The sequence below is a fragment of the Pseudopipra pipra genome, chromosome 3 (genome assembly GCF_036250125.1).
Source record: "Pseudopipra pipra isolate bDixPip1 chromosome 3, bDixPip1.hap1, whole genome shotgun sequence".
Lineage (NCBI taxonomy): Eukaryota > Metazoa > Chordata > Aves > Passeriformes > Pipridae > Pseudopipra > Pseudopipra pipra.
In genome coordinates this window covers 96,029,644-96,048,952 of record NC_087551.1, presented here as the reverse complement: position 1 = coordinate 96,048,952, position 19,309 = coordinate 96,029,644, and the positions used below count along the sequence as shown (strand labels likewise).

The window sequence follows — 19,309 nt, the reverse complement described above, 5'->3', positions numbered from 1 at the left end:
CTTTCAGCTTTATACTGGCCAAGAGCAGACAGCTGTTCCACACACACTGCTGAAGCTGGGGTCTACAAAGCATTTCCACTGCAAGGCTTCTCCTGCAATAATTGTTCTTATACACAGATGCGTAATAATATGCCTCAGCTCAGAGTCTATACTTAAACAGATAAAAGCAGCACAGCTAAGACGCTTATAAACCAAAGAGATTATTCTTTTTGTCTGAATAATTTTGGTGCATTTGGTGAATTTTAATGCTTATGGAAATGAATGATTTTATTGGAGGCAAAGAAAGTGTAGGCAGTAACCATAGTGACTTCTACACATATCAGCTTTGCCAGTGTGCTTCAGTTCTAGACCGCAAAATCCTAGATATCAAACATTTGTATGTCCTCATTGGAAAATCACAATGAAGGGTTGATGCAGGGATGTTATTGTCCTTTCATAAAAAATTAGAATCACAGGAACAAAACAATCATTTGCGAAGTTTCTCACTAAGGTCAAATCTAAAATATGAAAGCATTAAAGGGTGCCACTGTGAATATTAATGTTATTGCTGGTGTTTTCTTTTGCATGCTGGCAGGGTTAAATAATCTATCAGTGATACCCTCATTTTTGTCATATCATTTTCTGGCCCTCAGCCACCCTTAAAGAAGACCCAGTTTACAGATATACTGAGATAATCTTTTCTAAACTACTGCTGGAGGATTTTACTTCTTCCTCCATTCCATTGTTAATGAGTAATCTTGCACACATTGTATTTCTGCAAGAAACATGAAACTTTATAGAAATATTTTACTGAAAGAGTATTTCTACTATTTTGTTTGCAATGGCTGAAGTTGCTTAACTATTTTTAGTAATCATTCTAAACAGTCATTTCACTGCACATTTCAACTGCTACACTTATGTTACAAGTCTCTGGATTTATTCAAGCTAAAAAAAAGGTATTAGAATTTGTAGTACATGCCAGCTTGGAAACTTTCTTTTGGGATGGGAGTGAGGTTCCCTGAAATGAAAATTTAGGCTGATAGAGGAGGCAGAAGATCTAACTGCTATTATATGAAATTGTTATATATTTGAGTATTGAATATTACAATATTGAGTATTTTATATAATTTCATTAAAGTATTCAGCATTTTTTTATAACAAAGAAGCAGTTTCTCTATCCCATATTGTGAATATTTTTTTCTCCAAAAAAAAAGAAGCATTATAGTTTATTTTGTTTCTAAAAAACGAATTCAATTATTTCCTAAAAGAGGCCTTGTAAAGGTTGTGAGAAATCAACATACATTGTTGATTATTTGGCTGTGTGTAAATACATGCATCTGTTTACCTTTATTCTTTAAGTTAGCATGTAAGATTGAAGAGAATTTACATCAAAATCTATTTTTAATGTATATTGTGGCATCCAGTGTACTACTTTTCCTCCCATTGTCCTTGCACCATGCTTTTATATCTAGCTCAGATTTGGAACTGCAGAAAGGTCATTTAAGTGCTATGGGCTTTTCCACCTTCTAAAAACTCACCAGTGATACACTCTTAATTTAGAGTTTGACTTTTCAAATTTGTAGGGGAAAATCCCGATTCTTGTTGAGCTGTTGCACAGGTATGAAGTAGGGTCTCAGAAGAAGAGCCCTTCAAGAGGCTTTTGTAAAACAGGTGGTAACAATCAGTCCTTGCTTTGAAGTCCTTGCAATTTATTTAAACAAAAACAAAAAGACTTTGTTTTCCTGATTGTATTTCAAGTGAATGTGACAAGCTAAGTGTGTTTGTCCGAATGGTTTTGTTGGGATTAATTATACCAAGATGCTCAAAACCAGCAATGAGTAACACTGAGCCCTATATTTTTTTCCCTAAGAGCTAAATCATTCCAACTCACTTAACTAATGTATTGATTGACTTTATCGAGTCCATAATAGTTCTGAGTTTATGAGCTGTGATGCCTGGAAATGGATTAGTGGCAGTGCCTGTGATGAGATACGGCCAGAAGACAACTGTTTTGTCTCTTGGCAACATGTGAGGTTACAGAATTTGACTTTGTTTCACCTTCAGAACAAAGCTTGTCATCGCAGATCACTCTGTATCAGCCACAACAAGGACCTGAACAAGATGTCAAACCTCACAGAATGTTTTGACTTGAAAAAATCCAAACCCTGGTACTTCAGCTGTTGCAGCACAGGATACAGTTAATATTGGGTTTACGTAGTTGTAATATTTGTATACTGGAGGTACAATGCAAAAATTATGTGAAGCAGAATTTTATTTACACACTAGACACTCTAGACTACATTGTTATTATTAGCAAATAATCAAGAAATGTTAATGAGACCTTGTAGGCTGTCTCTTTCTCCTGGCTATGACTTGCAGACAGTGCTTCCACTTCGAGCCTCACTGTGTGAGGTGCCTCCTTTGGGCTCACCAGACCCTGAGAAAGCCTTTGAATTATCTGCAGCTGCTGTCACGTTTCTCTCTCCTCCTTCCCCAAAATCTTGTTTATCTGCTTTTGCTTTTTGCTAGTGATTTTTCTTTGTTTCTTTACTCAAAGCCAAATCTCAACGTCTAGGCTTCATGTTGCCTGGACTAAAACCTCAGATCCTCCTTTCCTCTTCAAGCAGAAGATCAGCTTGTATTATAGGTGAAGAATTTTTTTTTCTAATTATTTAACTTTCTTTTTTTTAAAGACATGTATCTTCATATATATATATATATATATATATTTAAACTCAATACAGAAGTAAGGAGAGGAAATCGTATTGATAATTATTTCCAGGAATTCAATCTTACCATTTTAGTTGGGATATTTTTGACTTCAAGTTGTATAACTGGATAAGGCTTAACGAGAAGCTTGAGAAGCTGGTAGTTTCAGTACTTACCAATATCTTATTAATTTTAGTACTTTTGCCTGAGCATAAGCAAATAGCAAGCTTTTTGCTGTACAGATTTCACGTGTGCAGAAAGATATTGTACCTCTGTTTGAATTCCCTAACACATAAGAGCAAACTATTCCCGGTTGTTTACAGTGCTCTGTGCAAACATGCAAACATTTACACCATGCATTTAAGATGGAAAACCTCAAACCAAGAAATTCTAGTCTTTGCCATTGCTATCTGTGCATTTCATTATTGTCATCAATGATGGAAGTTCAAGCTTCAGATAAAATGAATGTTTTCCTTCCTTACACACAGCTGATATAAGCATGTCATAAACCTGCAGTCCCATCTCAGTGTTTTTCCCTGAAATGCTGCTTACTAATCACATTTAAAAACTGTCAATACAACTGTACTACTTGAAGATGTATTAGGTACTCCAGCTTGCCAAGGGACAACAGATTTCTTGATGTGAGATGTGTTCATCTTCAAGTCCTTCCTCTTTGTTATATTTTTTCCATAGTTTCTAGAATGATTTTTATAGAGCTGCACCTTCAGTTTTGTCATGGAGTCTACTGGTCATCCTTCAAAGACATCAGAAGTGCATAAAATCTAAAGCCAGATAGGAAAAAATTGTCTCACATCACTTTTTGTCTATTTGAACATAGAAAAATGGGAAGGAGAATGAAAAGGGGAAGAGGAAGTCAAGGCAAGGAACACAGGACTACAAGTGAAAGAACTGTGTTTGACTCGAGACATAGATCGGTAAACAAAAAGATAGAAAGATTAAAGCCTTTTATTTTTCACAAGTCACTAGTAACTACTTTTACTCAAAACAAGAATGCTCAGAAAGCCTACACTAACATTCTCAGACTAGTGGCTTCTGAAGCAATGTTACCTGAGAAAAATTTTGTAGGTTTGGTAAAAATAATGCCACTGTTATAAAGTTTGTTAAAATTAAATAGTGCAAAGTTGAGAAGCTTCTTAACTGCTCTAAGCTTGTGCATATCTACAGGGAGGCCAGGTGTTTACTGTTTCTTTTTCATTTCCTGTAAAAATTTTGAGATACCAAGTTCTTGAGTACATTCTTAAAATGCTACTGCAAAGAAAAGGCTGAAAGCTCTGAAAACAAAAAAAAAGAAAGGGTAGGCTATTAAAAGCCTCTAAATTAAGCCCTCCGGAGATGTTGGTAAGAAGCAAAAAGTGAAAATTTTGAAGGAAACTAATTTTCTTTAAAAGAAGGCATTAATGTTATATTTTTTGATGTTACTATTGGTATATGGTGTTTCAGGACTATCTTTCTCTTTGTTGTTATTGCTCTTCTTCAACACTTGCATTGAAGGGCAGCTGGATGCTTTTGCAGTCTTGCCTCCAAATGAGTGAGGAGTTGACAAAGCTGTCCTGCTCACAGATGCATCTTCCACTTTATTAATATCAGAATTTGAAGAATTTATGACATCCTAACCTGGAAGAACCCTCTTTTTTCATGTCACAGGTTTATGACCATACCATAGCTTTGCTCTTTGATCTTCAATGAAAAAAACTATCTTGATAAGTCTCCTGTCTGCCAGTGGGAATGTTTTGTCACAATAGCCACAATTTATAGAGAATCCTGATCTGAAATGCTCAGCGAGTTAGATTTTTGGACTACAAGGATGAAGCCTACCAACCTCTCTGGAAAACCATCAGGCATCCTACAGTATGGAGGTCTATGATAGAAGAAAGTTTTACTTACTGCTTATATTAAATTATTTTGTACAACCTTTTGTACTATAAATGTTTCAATACAGCTGCCTTTCACAGCAATGGGGAGTTCCACTGAAAAGGAAATGACTTAGTAAAATACACAGTTTCAAAGACAGAATGACATCAAGTAGAACTTTTTACCCTTTTCTTCCAATCTCAAGAAAAATTATAACTTATGTAGAAGAGACACTAGATGCAAATCATGGTCACCCCTTATCGATCAACATTTTTGTTTTTGAAAACCAAAGCAAAGCCCCTCTTAAAAAAAAATTAAAATTTCTGCTCTCAATTATTTTAACATTCATGTGGAAATGAAAATTATGTGGTTTCCTATCAGAAAATGTAATTTTCTATTTGGCAGATTTTTTTACACCTGTATTCTCATGGAATGTGAAATAAAATGAACACTCATGGGGTTTTTTTGGGACACCAGCATTGCAGCTGGTGGTATAGAAATGAGCTTGTGAACAGATCTTTTTCCTGATTGTTTCAAGCATTAAGTAATAATTTATTGTGATTATAATTCTTAAGAATTTATTTAGGTGCAATATTGGCAATAGATATTTCTGGCTTTTTGTTGAGTAATAGGATTTTGACAAGTAATTAAAAACTGCAGATTATTCTTCATTAACATTTCTACATTATGACAAATTACATTTGGCCTTATGAGGCTGCAAACTCCCTTTGAGTTTTCCACAGTGCTGTTTAAAAGCAATAGTGACGACTCTCAAAGGGATTTAAGGAAGAAACTTTGCTTAGGTACAACAATATGATGCATCTTGTAATAATGTCTGTCCAAAGGATCCCATCAGTTCAGTTCAGCTCCTCAAGAGATTTAGGCACAAGTAGAGCTGGCTAAAAGAATGGGGATACACTTTTTAACCCTTAGCATTTCTGATCTTGGCTGCAAATATTAGAAAGGTTAGCAGACTAAAATTTCCTTCTCCAAGACTCTTGCCTAATTTTCCTGTTTGCTTGCCTTAGAAACAAGTGGAGATGCAAGTTCTTATAAGGCTTTTCTTTTTCTTAGTGTGTGTGATCCTTGTTGATCGACATGCACAAGGGCTGACCTGAGTAGCACCATTAAAAGAAGCATCACACAATATGCAGTAGCTGTTTTCCTCCTCTACTTCTGGAAAAGGATAACATGTAAGAATTCACTTTTTATTTATACTGACTGTTTGTTGTTTGCAGTCTAAAAGGAGAGCATTGCAAGATTTTTTTTAGCATAATTTTTTGTTGGTTTAGTGTTTCCCCACTAATTAATATAAGTTACAATGACACTTACTGGCAGGGCTCCTTGCTACTCAAATCAGCAGACAAGCTCATTTAACTGAAGCAATTATTATTAAAATATCAGTAGGTGTTTTAGAAGGTAGCATCCTTCTGTCTCCTACCTTTCAGAATCGAGATTCAATAATCCACTGGTGTTCTATAATTTAGGTTTCAGCTCTTATTAGTGGAAAGCCTAGACATTAAAGAAGATCCAGTCTGCTTATTCTCTACCCAGGAATGTGCAGATTTATCAGCTGGCCCTAGTATCTGGAGAGATTTAGTTTCCAGTTATGCTAGAAAGAATAAGCCAAAAAAAAGGGAAGACCAGTAGGAATTTCAAGGTGCTTTAAGGACATTTATTTTTTTGGATATCAGGGTACTTAAGAGATCCCAAATGTAATGGAAAGAACTTAAGAGGGGTACAATATTCTGTTATGTGGTCTGTAGTTTTATCAGATGTCCTCTGTGCTTGCTTAGTATTAGATGTGGCTTATGACAATCTCCCCATGACCAAGTACAACAGCTTTCCCTTCCATGGAGTGACTCATCCTTCAGGCTCTTCCTGAGACAGTAATATGCTTGGGATATTTTGTCACCCTATCTCCCTAGACAATAGGGAGCTGTTTGGGAATGACAGTCCATTCTCTTTAGCACTATCTTTTATAAAGCCCAGAAGCCTTTAAGAAAAGATCAGAACCATCAGGGCATCTTCCACTGGACCATGTTTAACATCCTCCTCTGCATGGGAACAAGCTCCAAGCTCATCACTGTGTCCTTGGTAAGCTCAAAACTAGGTTAAGGAAGAGTGGTGATATCCTTTGGTCAGATTCTGAAAAAGATACTGTTTTAAGAAAATGAATGCTTTCCTACTGCATCCTGGGAACAGCCTTAGAAGTCTTTGTACATTAACAACAAAATCTGACATTTGGTGTTTCCCAAGGCAGGACTGAATTTGATGAAGCAGTAATGAATTTTAAGATATTTTCTGTCTTTTTTTTTCCTCACTTCCATTTCAGCAGCTTTTATCTAGCCAAGAGAGAAACTTCTGGACCATCAATCTCAGTTACACTCACATACATTTCTAGTTTCTAACTGTTTCTTGTGTTATCTTTATCTTTTGTCATGGAAACACGTGGAAAATATTTATACCATCTGGACACACAGAGTATATGCTTTTCTATTTCCACCCAGTACTGAAATGTAGGGGTTATGATATCCGGAGTCAAAGCTACACTCTATGCCTAGACAGCATATTTGGGAAGATCAGCTGGTGTTATCTTGAAGACAAGCACAGGAGGGAGAAGGAAAGAACCTGCTCATATCTAAATGCTTGTATCTAAATGGCCATGCAGTGCTCGGAAATTGTTTTCTCCATCGTTTTCAATCTCTGAGGAAGGAGTTCTCTTTAGAGTGCTTTTAGAAAAAAACATTGACTTCTCTGTTTTGACAGCATGGCTGTGTCTTGGATGCTGTGCTCAGATTTTGCTTTCACCCCATCTAGACCTGAAGTGAGTCATTTTGGTACCAGTCAGCTCTGAAAGAATAGCTTTTATTATTAACGTTTGAACTGCTTTGCCTTTTGGACCCTCCCTACGTGTAATACAGAAATTTAGTAGAGGTCTCTGGCCCAAAGATACTATGAAGTAAAGGCAAGGTATAAAAAGGACCGTCTACAGTGGACAGGCTGGGTTTCCAGAAGTGGACTCTGTTTTGGTGGAAATCATCAGTGGAAATGTGTATATTATATACAAGTCCTCTCGGGTTTTGTGCTTTTAAGCTTTAAAGTATTCTTCCCCAAAACCCCAGCTTGGCTGGTGTTCTGGTGAGCATTGTACAGATGTGAATGTGGATGGATCCTAATGTTACATGTGTAATACTTCCTGTGTATTAAGAAGTTGTTTAGATGCAGCTCAGTCTGTTCAAAGCAGGAATAACTAAACCAAGATTTGTGGAGATTCTGTTCAAAAATGCCCTGAGGTAATTTTTTTTTTTTTAATCAGGAGATCTTTTTCTGAAGTTCTTACCAACTTCTGCCAGGAAAAGTATTAAATACGAAGTTCTTAAGCAATTTGCTTTAGCCTCTAGCTACAACCGAGTCCCTTGGGGAAAGGGTGGGTAGGCAAGTGAACGCTGTGTCACCTTTAACTCTCCTCACATCCCTATGTGTTAAAGCAGGCAGATGGAAACTAATTTCAGTTATCTGCATCATAGCATTTCCCAAATATGTATATTTAACTGAATGATTTTTCTGAAGAACACACTGATGTAAGAAATTAAATCCATGTAACGAGTGCATGAAGCAAGCCTGTCTAGCAGACTGGATTTCTAACAGTCCAAGGGTACTTTGATACAGAGTTCATAATCCAAGCTACTGTGACAAGCAGCTGCTAATTCTGAAAAATCTTCTCTAAGAGTGGCTAATTTGTGCATCACTGAAGCACTGGTCCTTTTAGCTGTCAATGCATATTTTGCATTTGCAAGGAAAGAGAATATTCAGTCTTTTATTATTTGTTAAAAAGAAACTGACAGCTACACTTCTAAACTGAGAGTGATTTTGTTCATATCTACCAGTATCCTTGGGAGTGCCGAAGGCATTTGAAAAGGTGCCGCTGCTTTGTCATTATGTTTCATCTGCCTTTACTACCTCTCTAGGATTTTTTTCTCCAGTTTTAGGTGTGGGGTTGTTGTTTTTTTTTAATGAGCTCCACCAGACAGGTTTAATGCGTCTCTTCATTTTCAGTCTTTTAGATGATTATGCAGGATTCATGATATCACATCAGCAGAAGCTGCTGTAGATTGATGGGACCCAATCAACCACCCTGCCCACTCAATATTATAAAAATTTGTGTCGTCAGTAGTCATGACGTTTTGTAGGAAGTTGCCCATTTATGGATACTAGAGCAAATGATATCATCACAATAGGTGGCTCCTGTCTAAATAGGATCATTTGTGAAATAAGATTACAGGCATTTATCTGGGAAACAGGAGACAGAGGCACCTGCTTTATGTAATTGATATCCTGGGGAATTATTGTGTACAATAATCAAGAAAAATCTTCACTTCTAATTCTGTTATGTGGGAAAAGAACCTTTCTTTTTTCTGCCTGCATAAAACAAACCCCACTTCCACATGGAATAAGCTCCAGACCATGTTTTCTATTATGCTTGAATATATGGGACATGCATTGCAATCCTATGCTTGCCACACTGCTGCAGTATACTTGTTTTGCAGAGCTCTGTAGCAGGCTAGTCAAAGCTGTGACTAACCAGATCCTTGGATACATACTCTAATCTCTGGCCTTTATTTTTACAATGAATTTTATTTGTTCATTGATTGTATATTTTTTCTGATTTGTGAGAAGCTTCATGCTCTGTGTTTGGATGCTGACTGCAGTACAGCAATAGTCTTTGATACGGTAAGTCAAAGATGACTCATTTCTTACTCTTGTGCCTTCAATTTATACTTTCTACAACACCAGCTCATCAGGTAGAAAATTATGTGTTAATTAATGTTGAAGTAGTTAATTTTCAACAGATGCTCTTCCCTTCCCTCCCCCCAGTACTTTGCACCATGTTTTTTTTCCTACTCATGAAAGCAATAGGTTTGAACTGTCTTTAAGTAAAATGCTTTTGCTGTGTTATTTTTAATAATTTTGCCATAATTTTATCTATTCTCTAATTTCAACAATAGAAAAGAAAATAGATCACACACAGAGATTTGGAACTTAACATGTGATGCTAGAATACGATAAGTTCAGTTCAATGTTAACCTTTGTTACAGCAAACACAATTGAAAAGGCAAGAATCTTCGGGGATTTATACTCCAGATAAAGTAGACGGGTTTCAGTTTTTATTTGAGTATTAATACATTCAGATACATCCAGCTACAAGAGCCTTTATTTTATGTGAAAGCAGTGGAGAGAAAATGCCTTACAGAAAGACAGTTTTCTTTGTAATGCAGTGTGCAGAAGATTCAGTAGTACTCCTTATCAAGTGCACTACATGAGATAAGAGCAAAAAACCCCACATATTTGCTGCACAGTGATAGGAGCCCTTACGTTATAGAAATGTTGCTAACAAAAAATACCATCAAACAGAAATATTCTTTAAAGAGCTTTAAAAATGTGCTGTGAGCACACACACACACTCTTTCGGATAGGTAACATTAATTGTACAGTAAGGGTTGATTTGATATAAGAATTTTTTTTTGAGAAACTTACGTTTCAGCAGAGGTCTGGAAGATCACTGGGTTACTGGGTCTCCTTCAGTAAAATTCATTCAATCCTGCTTTTAGGATTGGCAACTTTGCAGCAAGTGAACAGTGTTCAAATGGCTTGAAATGTTTCAATATGGGAAGTATTCTCTGTATGTATTTTTTCCCTTTCATGGCTTAAAGTTTTCAAAAGTAGAGGTTTGGGGTTTTCTTTTTTCCTGGAGTACCCCTCTAGTTTTGGATATGCCTATCCAAAAAATCAATGAATTTGTATTTGCCAGTATAGGTTTCTGATGTGCAGGTAAAATAGCTCACTCTTTAGAAGTTTATGCAGGAACAAAGCCACAAAGGAAAAAAAAGCAGGCTCTGTATGAAATAACAATAAAAGCTCAGGCTGGCTGTCATCAATTCACAAGCTGTAATTACAGTTGCTTTTTTATTTCTGTGGAGAAGTTTGAAGGTTTGATTTCTGTAGTACCAACGTGATTATTTTACAGGCATGCATTAATATCAGTTCTTGCATTTGATAATATCTGTGAATCCATATCTGTCATGTTTTCCTGTCACTTGAGACAGACTACATCCTTTTTATTTAGCAACAAGTGACCAACATGAGCATGTAGTGCCCAGTGCAGTAAATTTTAAAAGGTATCTTTTGAAACATGAAAACAGTCAAACAACACTTTTGCTAGGTGTTTAAAAATCAGTGTGTTTAGCAAAGTTGGTGAGTACTGCCATTATTTTTTGAATGAAACATGCTATTTTAAAATGCTAGCAGGCAGGTGAAGGTACTTCAACACATGAGCATATTAAACATCAGCACTGTGCCTGGCATTCTCCTTTGCTTTTCCAAGAAAATACACAGAATAAAGGCTATTTTGTCCAAATAGTTGCATAATGAGATCTACTTAATATGTTTCATGGAAGCTTTTTCACTGCAAATGCTTTTTAAAGTGATCTAGAAAAATGAAGACATTTTCACAGATTTCATTTATGCTTAATAAGCGAAAGCTGAAGGAAAGTGGCAGATACTGAGTGTAGAGGCCAAATTGCATGCTCTGTGTTTCAGATATATAACTGTTATGTAGCTTAGCTGATTAAATTTCAAATATCAAGCGGTTTGCAGGGTCCATCTTCTGGAGAACAAAAATGAAGAAATTACTGTGTAGTCACTGCTTTAGTGTGTAGTCACTGCTTTAGTCCACCTATTTTGAAATTTTATGTAAAAAATTGCATTAATATTTTTTTCCAATTTTGCATCTCTTATAATTTCCCACTAAAGGGAAGCAGATTTGGCAGCTGCTTTTCATAAATAATAAAATACTTTAAAATTAATAGAAAAGATAATCAACATAATTGGAGCAATAAGCATACTGCAGGGCATATAAATAAAAGCAACATATCCATTTTCTTTAAAACAGTATATCGAGTTCTTAAATTAATTTAAAAATATAGAGAAGGAGAAAGGGTCATTGAACAGATCATACGATGTTCCACTTGAGCTTTATCTAATAAGTTTTTAAATTATATATCCAGGAATCATAGAACTCTGTAACATAGATTACATCGTATTAGTTATGCTCCATAGATTTTCCTTATTATTTTTGGCATTCTGTTATTGCCAATGTATTAGAAATCTCAGCTGTATTTTTCTGAAAACTTTTTGATCTCTATGTTTTGTAGTTCTCTACTTAATTTTAGGCTCTTACCTTTGTCATTGCAGTAAGCTTATGTAGTTGATAATTTGGTTCTGGTTTTGAGGAGAAAACCTCGAATTTGTGCTAGAGTACATGAGGGAACGTCACAAATAACTGGACTTCTGTACAATCAAGTTTCATGAGTGTAGTACAAATGAGACCAGATAGATGTCTCTGATGTGAATATAAAGGGAGTTAAGTGTGCACACAAAGAAAAGAATATGGGATCCACATTCCTATTTTAAAAAAATCCTAATAAATTATTCTAGAGTAATAAGGGAAATTAGCTGGCTTTTTTACTAATTTTAAAAAGAAAATTCTGTTCAATCACAAGAGTTTAGTATAGCACAAGGTCTGTAAATGCCACCTTCATTTTCTCTGAATACCACAAGGAATACACTTTTTTTCTGTTCATATATACTTTAAAAATTCTGCCCAAGGACGGTGCAAAGGGCTGGAGTACATACAAACCCACACATCCTTGATTGAAGACACCATGGCTAAATTAAAGTGAATTGCTTTTAGTTTCTTGTTATGTAATATAAAATATTCATACCCGCAACAATGAAAGATTTGCATGGATTGGTCCAATTTGAGTTATATCTGTCATAGAATTTAATTGCCTTTGACAGATGCACTTGCAAAATTGATATTAAAGCCTGAAAATGGTACAGGACAGTGTCAATGCCAGCAAAGCAAACAGAAAGTAGCAAAGTAGTTCTGCTTAGCAAGCTATTAATTCCTCTTAGGAGTACATTACCAAGGTACAAATAGGGTAACAAGTCTGTTACTGTCAGACAACCCTCACAGTAGAGCACTTAGTGATATATAGAGAAAACCACATAGTAATTCGTACATTTCTTTTACTGAAGGAGAGTGAGACTGCATCATAGTTACTATTAACATCTTCAGAGAAATGATAGGCAAATAATAAATGCTACTGCAGTGTTTGTGGTAGCAATAATTACTTGCAATATCAGAGTCAAAGATTTAAAGGTGACCATTGCCCATCAAAACAAATAGAGAAAAAAATCCAAAGCAGAAAAATCACTTAAGGAACATGTGTTTCCATGCTCTCTGAGAAAAGGCATTCTTTGTCATTCGGTTCAAGTTTTAGCTGATCTATATAGTAATGTGTTGTCTGTCCTCCCAGTTCTTAGCACTCTATCTGACATTTGATACAAGACCAACATTTTCTAGGTGACCTGCCATCATCAAATCCTTGGTATCTAGGGCTTGAACATGCTTCTGCTGAAGCTGATGGCAAAACACTTACTGGCTTAACTGGGATCATGATAAGGGCTATGCGCCATTTAATAACAGAGGCCAGAAAATGTCAGGCTGCTTTTTGCTTGTCAGATCCAGGTGCTGCTCCTGTGGGCAGAAATCTCGCAGCAGTTCACAAAGAGGAAGAGCACTTCCAGATCTTGTGTACTTTACCCCTGGAGAGAGGAGGGGCAAGGGCAGGCCAGGCATGTTGAAATAAATATTCCTGTAGCACAGGAATATTTATGGCATGGCTGGTGAGCGTGTGGCTTGGGTGAGCCAGGTACTGTGCTCTGCAGGCCGTGCTGCCAGGGAGCAGCCTGCCTGCCTGTAGGATCGGGTAGTACCCTCTGCCAGGACTCCGCTACGGTCCTGCACTTCGAATGCCAAGGATCTAAAAGGAAAGCAGGTGTTGGTGATCATATGTTACTTCAGCACACATCCACAGACACTCCCTCACTGTGGCTGCTCCTCCACATAATGACAAGGAAACCCAAACGGAGCTATTTCATCTCCTACAGAAATTGTACTGTGGGGTTGGAGTGGGAAGTGAGCTCAGCATTGCTTTGAGAAGTGGGCACAGTTCAGATGTTCTTGTTTTTGAGGGAATCAGGCACCTAGGAGGTGCTTATTCTTAGAAAGCTATTCTTTGTGCTGGCACTCTTAGAGATGAGGCCTGGGTTAAACTCCTCCAAACTTCACATCCCTCACCGTTCACATCAGCTTCATGGCTAGGAAAGTGCACAAAACTCAGAGGCTATTCTATACATTTCTCCAGAAATTACTTTTTAATCTCAGGTTTTTTTCACGCATTTTTAGTCCTATAAATTTTATCAATGGCTCTTTAAGTTGTCATTTGAACAATTATTCTCATATCCCTTCCCCCTGCCTGACTGCTGATAGCAGCAGGAAAGAACTAAAAGAAACTAAAGAAATTAAAGGCGTATTTTTTCTGTTTACTTAGTGTGTTTGACAGCATTTTGTATCTATTCACCCTCATTGTTTCCTCACTGCAATCATTTGGCTGCTTCCCATTTGTGCAGGCATAGTAGCAGCTGAAAAGAGAAAACATCTTAAACCAAGAGGAATAATACTGTAGTATCATAAAGATTGGCAGGCTAAATAGCTAAATGTCATGGGGACTCTCGATGTTATTGATTATATGGAGTCAATGGTATCTTCCTCATAAATATGTAGTCCATATACATTTTCATAGACTTAGTAAAAGCTTAAATTATACCTTACAATTAGACAATTAATTTGTGCTATTGCTCTGAACTGCCATCTAAGCATTTATCTCCCCCATATTTTAACTTAAGTTGTGGCACCATTTCATTATTCCTTTAGCAGATCCATCTGAAGAGGTTCACATCCTGCCCACAGACACTTCTTCCTTCCCACTCCCTGCCTGAAGTGCACTCGGTTGTGCTGACTTCGCTCTTTCTGTGGCCACACTCCAAACCATAGCTTTGACAAGATATTATATTTCAAAAACATGCAGAGACAAGCTGAACAGGCCTTTTTTATGAATTATTTTCTTTTGTCTGTGTGTGTAATTCCATTTTCTTTGCATGTCCTGTGTCACAGTTCCATTTTAAGCCACACTAGATGATAGTTAGGTTGATCTAGGAAAAGATCTGGAACTAGGAGTAAGACTAACTTCCAGTAAGAACCTCTTAAATCAGATGTACAGCCAAAGAAATATTAGCAAGCTGGATAAGTTTACCTGATCTAAAGGCTGGATTCCTAAAATGGATTGATTTCATAAGAAGTTCTCCTCTTGTGAGGAGAGAAGCATCTGCAAGATTTCTGCAACCAATTTTGATACAGTATTGGTATTCAATATTACTGCAGAACAGGATGTTTTGTTTAACAGTATAATTTCCATTTTAGCAGCACCTATAAAGCAAATGAAGGATGAGGACTTTATGAAACTAAGCACTGTTCAAGTAAGACCTTGTTTTTATAGCACGAAGCAAAGGTGAACCCCTGTCATTAGTGCTCACACTGCAGATGTCAAAATGTGTTCAGCAGGGTGATGAAAGAGATAAAATCCAAGTTTGGGATGGTGAGCTAACATTATCAGCAAACCTACTAAGACAGAAATTTTTTCAAAACGTTGAATGGTATAGGACAATTGTCAGCAATAGTATGTAGTAGAGTTGTGCAGTCTTCTATATGTTCTTTGGATTTCTTGCACAGGCTCCAGAGGAAGGTAGTTCCACGGCCATGCCCTAAAATCCTATCAATTTTGGTGCAGTTCAGACCTTCATGGAGCTTCATGGTTCTTACTATATTCATGTCAATGCTATCATTGTGTCTCATAATGCAACATTGCCTTATAAAGAAGGCAGTAGTAGTAACAGTTTGGGTGCCCTCAAGATGAAAATGAGTATGAGCTTCCTCTAGATTATAGTGGGCTGTAGGATGAAGCCCTGTGGGAAAAGGGAAATGCTTTCTAATCTAAGAAACTCCTTTTCCTTGGACTGGGCACATCATCTCACCCTTTGGTGTTTGGTGTCCTGCCAGGCTAGTTGTAGTAACACTTTAGTGGATCCCTTATGTGCCTGTTGTGTAATGAATGCCTGCTTCTTATCATTCTCATGCATCCCAGATAGAATTCCCTAGATTTCCTATCTAGACACTTACTGCTTTGTATTAAACCCCTTGTGTCTGATCTGAGTGTGAGGGTTTATTGATACATCTATGCTTCAGTAAGCAAGAACAGATATATATTTATCATAATGTAATCTTTAGATTCACTTCTGATTTCTCTTGTTCTCCTAGGATCTCATGTCTCCTGTACCTGGTCTCACCCAGGAATGCTGTAACAGCACAGGCAGGCGTTTGTTCGTACGCACACACAGACATGCACGCACTACACGTACAGAGACACACACTTTCTGTTAGAGAGCCAGGAGAGCAGTGCTGAGATACTGCCAGATAGCACAGTTATAGCAGATTCTGACATTGCAAACACTGTAATATTTTGCAGATATTTCATTCTACTACTTCCTGGTCTGAAGAGGCTTCAAAAACAGTCTGCCTAGCTTGCTGGGGTTTTTTCTCTCTTGTGGTACAGGACCTTCTGCTGTGCCTTTTGCAATCAGACGTGTCTATCTCGTATTGGTCTTTTTAGCCACCAACGTGCTCGTAACAAATGTGGGTAGAGCCCTTCCCAAATCTTCGTTCGCAAAGCCCAGCCATGGTACAGGACCGCTGCGCTGGACAAGGCTCTTATTACTGAACTGACCATTCAACAAGATCTTGACTTAACATAGTCCAACTATGTTAACATTCTACCCTTAGTTTCATTTTAGTTTTGAAGCATTGAGAAAGCCAGCTAGCCTGAAAGGTGCCACATGCGCCCTACTGCATTGGGCACGAGAAGGAAAGAGGAGAAATCATATCCGCAAGTAGCACAGAGACCTGGAAATGAACTCAGAGGTTTAAAATTGTATTTCAAAAGAATATTGCTCCAATGCTAATTTAATGGCACAATTTCTATTTTACTGATTTCAGTTTTAAATTCTAGTAACAGTTAGATATGAGGCGATCAACTGCTATAATTTTTTTTCATATAGCAGTGCCTATTTTCTGAATACAATACGAATATTATTTCCCTGTCCCCCAAGGGTGAAGTAATTTTTTTTTTCCTTCCTAGAGTTTTCACTCATGTTAAATTGTCATAACAAGTCATTTTAACTATCTGTGTTCAAATGGGTTACTCTGAAAATAAAAGAGGCCACACTTGAATTTCCATGTAGCGTGCCATTAGGAATCCAATTTTGGGGTATTCAGTAGGTTATGAAAATGTGAGATTTTTATGGAATTTCAGGCTGGGGGACTGCATAGTTCCTGATCATGTGTGTATGGTACCTGTACCCCTGCTCCAAGGGAATTCAGACAGACCTGATGTGCTTGAAATTTTTTCAGAGACCTTGACATCTGCAGACAGATCAAAACAGTGTTGGACATTGAATAACAGAGATTCCTCTAAAAAAAAAAAAAAGTTTTTATGGCTAAATTTAAGTGGTCTTATTCACACAGCTGTGATGTGTCATGAACAGATAAATAACAATTGAGAACAGGACTCCAAGCTACTGTTTCCAACACAGAAGGGGACACTGTGATTACTGTGCTAGCAGCTGTTCTCTTTAAATGAAGGACACTTTTACAGACAAGTTGTATAGAATAGGAGAGGAATAAAATAAAAATGAACCCAAGTAAAGGGAAGAAGGGATCTACCAGACCTTTCCTAAGCCTACAATATCAGTAGATTCAGACATCCAACTAAAAGTTTTACAGGTTGATTTCAAAATTAAATTTGTGTGATTTTCATTTCCTTTTTAGCAAAAGGTTGTATTAGTATATAGTATCAGTAATATAAATACCCCAAGTCAATGGGATATTTACTAGTGGGCAAAATTGGATGTAAAATTACTCTGATGTCCACCCAGAAGACATAAATGTGTTTCTTTCTGCTCAACACATTGCCACCTAAAGCTACAGCCTTGGCTCCTACTGCCTTATGAAAAGTATCTATTAAAAATTATATTCATGAGATTATGGGGTAAAACTAAAAGGCCAGGAGAATCTTTTAGCTTTTCTTCAAAAGTTCAAAACCAGGTTACACTCAACATAAACGATGCTCAAAGAAAGTTTTAAAATACATGCTCTAGAATTGACTTGGTTTTCCTCACACATTTTATGCCTCAAAAGGGACCTAGACGAATCAGAATTATAGCAATCTTGCATCAGCTGGAGACTTTTTCTGAAGACTTTTTTATAGCTTTCTTTTCTCTCTGTTAAAACAAGAATAAAACAAAAAGTGGTGTTTCACTGGTAATGGCAACATTAAATGAAAAGAAGAGCTTAGTATATTGCAAAAATAAAAGATATTGGACAGATCTATTGTGGTAATAAGATATTAGTAGCAAATGCTGTTGAGGGAGGAAAAAAAAAGTAAGCTCCTTACCCAAGAAGTAAGCATAAATCTTAATGGAGAGGTGAAAGATCCTTATTTTCAGCAAGATGACATTGATTCACATAGATTAATAAGAATATGTTTATATATGATCTCATAAAACCTGAGATCTGGTCTGATGGAGGGGTTAGTGATTTAGCATTTATATAAAGCAGATTATCTTTTGAATTGCTAAGACATTAGTTTAAGTTATTCCAAGTTTACGTCGCTGTAACTAAACCTCAGTCTAGTAAGCTGATTTGATTTCCCTGTGTTAACTTGGACTAAATTGCTTATTCACACAAAATGGCTTGTTTGCCACATACTGTGCTCATGGGGTTCTTTCACTTGCCACTGATGTACTGCAGGGTTAAACATGCCTCTTCCAGTACCAAAGAAAGTTGTCTAGGCAAAATGTTGGAATCCGTTTCTCTAGACTAGTGTCAAAATCTTGCTGTATAACCTCGACCAGAGCCTGATGAAATTTCAAGGAGCAGTGTATTCTCCACCAATCTATTTAATAATTCTTTTGAATATTGTTGTTAAAAAAAATAGATAAACATTCTACTAGTAACCTCTAATGTAATTTGAGCTATAATTACAAACTGCTACAACTGTGATTTGTTTTTGTATTGATGACTTAAAGCAGTGTTTTCTATTTAATTAAGAAAATATTTCATGTCATGCTGACCTTTTTTCCAGAAGAGTGTGTATTTCTGATTTCAGTCATTGTGGTGGGTTGACATCAGCAAGCTGCCAGACCCCCATCCAACCACTCTCTCATTCCCTCTCCTCAGCAGGACGAGGTAGAAAATAAGGTGAACAGGTGAAGCAGTTTGTGGGATGAGATAAAGACAAGGAAGTCACTTATCAATTGCCAACATGGGCAAAACCAACTCAACTTGGGGAAATTAACTTAATTTATTGCCAATTAAAAAAGGTTTAGATAGTGAGAAACAAAGAGAAATGAAAGCAACACCTTCCTCCTGGCCTCTCCTTCTTCCCAGGCTCTACTTCACTCCTTCACTGGCTTCTTGGCCTCCCCCACCCAGGCAATGGGCAATGGGGATTCATGTCCGTCCATAAGACCTGCTCTCTACCACTCCTTCTTCTCAAGCATCTTCTCTGACGTGTGAGTCCTTCCATGGTCTGCAGCCCTTCATGATAAACTTGCTTATGTGTGGGGTCTTAACAGGCTGCACTGTGGCTGCTCCACCATGGAGGCTGTCTACCATGGTCCTCTCCATGGGCTGCAGGGAAATCTCTGCTCTGGTGCCTGGAGCACCTCC

General features: G+C 37.1%; 1 protein-coding gene across 18 annotated transcripts in view; it reads left to right on the top strand.

Annotated features, from left to right (window-relative positions):
- DLGAP2 (DLG associated protein 2) overlaps positions 1 to 19,309 on the top strand; it is a 454,541-nt gene that overhangs the window by 118,255 nt on the left and 316,977 nt on the right. For 3 of the 18 annotated variants that reach the window (XM_064650410.1, XM_064650408.1, XM_064650403.1), the window contains exon 1: positions 8,865 to 9,294. The exons of 13 other annotated variants lie outside the window; for them this stretch is intronic. The gene's annotated coding sequence lies outside the window, so the exon portion shown is untranslated. Of the gene's footprint in view, positions 1 to 8,846; positions 9,295 to 19,309 lie in introns of those variants that run through there. 2 more of the 18 variants (XM_064650409.1, XM_064650413.1) reach the window with 2 other exon arrangements.